This window comes from Aulostomus chinensis, chromosome 19, assembly GCF_037954235.1.
Source record: "Aulostomus chinensis isolate RoL2024-O1b breed Wild chromosome 19, RoL_Achi_v1.0, whole genome shotgun sequence".
Lineage (NCBI taxonomy): Eukaryota > Metazoa > Chordata > Actinopteri > Syngnathiformes > Aulostomidae > Aulostomus > Aulostomus chinensis.
The window spans coordinates 21,334,319-21,338,030 of record NC_141338.1 but is presented as its reverse complement, the minus strand read 5'-3'; positions in this window follow the sequence as shown (position 1 = coordinate 21,338,030).

Sequence of the window (3,712 nt, the reverse complement as noted above, 5' to 3'; positions counted from 1 at the left end):
AGAAAAATAAATAATGAATAAAATAGAAAATAAAAAAATAAAATAAAATAAGGTAAAGTCCTGATATATAAATAGCTAAGAGGAGCATAGTGTTATGTACAACAGTGAGGATTATGTACAGCAATGATTATGTACAACAGTGGTGGCAATATATGTGTGTGTGTATATATATATATATATATATATACACACACAAATATATATACATATATATACACATATATATATACATATATATATATTCAAGTATATGTACATCTGTGCAATGTCTGAGAGTGCAGACTGTGCAGTGCAAACAAAATGAGCAACTGGTTTAGTCGTCTGATGGCTGTGGGGAAGAAAGTGTTTCTGAATCTGGTAGTCTGGGTGTGGATGCTGCGGAAGCGTCTACCAGACGGCAGCAGGGAAAAGAGTCTGTGGCTGGGATCAGTGGGATCTGTGATGATCTTCTGTGCTTTCCTGAGGCAGCGTGTGTTGAAGATGGATTGCAGGGAGGGGAGGTGACAGCCAGTGATGCGCTCTGCTGTCTTCACCACTCGTCCAAGGGACCTGCGGTCTGCAGCAGAGCAGCTGCTTTACCAGGTGGTGATGGAGCCAGTCAGGGCACTCTCGATGACGCCCCTGTAGAAGGTGCAGAGTGCATTGGTGCTCAGTCCAAACCTCCTCAGTCTCCTCAGGAGGTATAGTCCTGTATTAGCTTTTTTAATTCCTGCAGTGGTGTGAGTGGTCCAAGAGAGGTCATCGCTGATGTGCACCCCAAGGAGTTTGAAGGAGGCAACCCTTTCCACCTCTTAACCCCCGATGAAAATGGGGAAGTGACCTCTCCCCCTACGTTTCCTGAAGTCAAGGACCAGCTCCTTGGTTTTGCAGACATTGAGAGAGAGAGGTTATTGTCCTGGCACCATGTTTCCAGGGTGCTGACCTCCTCTCTGTAGGCCGTCTCATCATTGTGAGAGATGAGACCGAAGATGGTGGTATCATCCGCAAACTTCAGGATGGCATCGGAACTGTGCCTAGCCATACAGTCATGAGTCATCAGGGCGTAGAGGAGAGGGCTGAGAACACAGCCCTGAGGGACACCTGTGCTCAGCGTCAGTGTAGAAGAGGAGAAGCCGCCCATCATCACCACTTGGGGTCTCTCCGTCAGAAAGATCAGAATCCAGTTGCAGACAGAGGTGTGCAGTCCCAGGATCCTGAGCTTTTGGATGAGCTTCATGGGGACTATGGTGTTGAATGCTGAGCTGTAGTCAACAAACAGCATTCTCACTTATGTGTCCTTCTGCTCCAGGTGGGAGAGGGCAGTGTGCAGTGTCAGGGCGATGGCATCATCTGTTGACCTGTTTGGCCTGTAAGCAAATTGGAAAGAGTCCAGGGAGTCAGGAAGAGATGTGCAGATGTGGGTCTTGACTTGCCACTCAAAGCACTTCATGATGGTGGGGGTTAGTGCAATAGGGCGGTAGTCATTCAGGCTTGTAATGGGGGATTTCTTGGGAATGGGGAGGATTGTGGTTAGTTTGTAGCATGTGGGGACTGTGACCTGCTGCAGGGAGAGGTTGAAAATGGAGGTGAGGACCACTGCCAGCTGGTCAGCACATGCTTTGAGGACCCGTCCTGGAATGCCATCTGGCCCGGAGACCTTCGTGGGTTCAAACTTTTAAGGGTTCTCCTCACATCAGCCGTTGTCAGGGTCAGAGTGTGTCCATCAGGGTTCTCAGCTAGCTTCCCAACCAGTGTGGTGTTGTTGGCCTCAAACCGAGCATAGAAGGAGTTCAGGTTGTCTGGCAAGGAGGCGTCAGTGTGGATGTTGCTATCGTTTCTCCCTTTGCAGCCAGTGATGGAGTGGAGCCCTTGCCACACACGCCTGGGGTCAGAGCTGGTGCAGTTGGATTCCAGCTTATCCCTGTAGTTCCTCTTAGCATCTTTGATGGCTCTGCGCGGGTCATATTTGGCCTCTCTCAAGGCCTCCTGGTTCCCAGAATTATATGCGGATGTCCGTGCTCGTAATTTGGAATGAACATTCCCATTCATCCAGGGCTTCCAGTTTGGGAAGTACTTCATGGTCAACTCAGAATTATGTTGCAGCAGGAGATATACGCTGAGACAGTGTCAGCATATTCATTGATGTCACCTTCAGCAGCATCCGAGAACATCTGCCAGTCTGTGTTGTTGAAGCAATCCTGTTGTGTGGCGACAGATTCCTCACTCCAGCGCTGAACTGATCGACAGACCGGTTTTAGCTTTTGTCTGTATGCTGGGATGAGGAGAATGGAGGAGTGATCAGCCTTGCCAAAAGGTGGTCGGGGGAGGGGTTTAAAGCTGTCCTTGACTCTTGAATAACAATGGTCTAGAGCAGGGGTGGGCAATCATGTGCCATGGAGGGCCGTGTGTATGCAGGTTTTCCTTCCAACCAAACACTTAAACAGGTGATTCCACTGATTAACACTCTTCTGTGGCTGAAGGTGTGTTAATCAGTGGAATCACCTGTTAAAGTGTTTGGTTGGAAGGAAAACCTGCATACACATGGCCCTCCATGGCACATGATTGCCCACCCCTGGTCTAGAGTTTGATCACCTCGGGTGGGGAAGTTCACATGTTCAGTGGTAGTGGGGCAAAACTTTAGTCAAGCTAGCCCTGTTGAAGTCTCCCACAACAATAATGGCTGAAAACCAGCAACATTCAAAAACTATATATAAATATATATACAGTATATATAGTTTTTGAATGTTGCCAGCATGTGTGTGTGTGTGTGTGTGTGTGTGTGTGTGTGTGTGTGTGTGTGTGTATTTTCCTCACCTAGTCAAATAATCTTCAAATGACGAAACGAAGCAGTGTGTCAAGACCAGCGGGAGCCTCTACACCATCGAAGCTCTGAACAAAAGAAGGGTGCTCTGCCAGTTAGCACTGCTAACGTTAGCTTCCTCAACTAATGTCACATGCTGTTGCCACGTAGGCTCCTTGTTGCTTTGCCATTAACTGGGGGTTAATGGTCCTCTTTTTCTTCTCAAATCCACTTTAAAATGGTTCTTTGGTGATCAAGAGACAGATGTTACTACGTTCTGCAGAAGTGCAGGAAGGTTCAGTCAGGGTCATAACTGATTAGCAAATAATTCACCGAACCAGACAAACCCATGTCTGTATGTTGACAGACTGAGCTGAGCTGTTTCAGAAAGGAAAAATGGCATCATATGTTTTTTTTAAAAACTCAATAGATCCTTCGTTGAACGAGGCCTCGGCCTTCTGGTGATGTATGTGATACATGGTGGAACTGCTGACAGCGCCAGTCGATCGGCCTCTACCGTGCATCCGAAAAGAAGAGAAAATCCACTCTTGGAAAGAACAGAACCTTAAGATCCTTTTCTCTCTCTCTCCCTGACACACACACATATGTCTGTATGTGCGTAGGTACGTGTGAATGTATCCATGAATTTATGTACGTATGTACGTATGTGCCCTGTGCGCACACTGGACTTCATTATCATGGTGGGTGTTATTACTCTGATACTTGAGAGCAGTAGAACACAATGGCTGCGCTCTCGTGGGACGGCTCATATGTCTGCTTCCCTGGCTCCTTCCCGAGACAAAAACACACCCTTTAGGAGCAGCATAATCAATGGGGAGTGGTGCTGGAGGAGGTGCTCCAGCAGTTCGCCTGCCTGTGATTTGCAGACACGAGCTCTAATTGGATTAAGTAGGAACTTGCTTAGCTTGATGC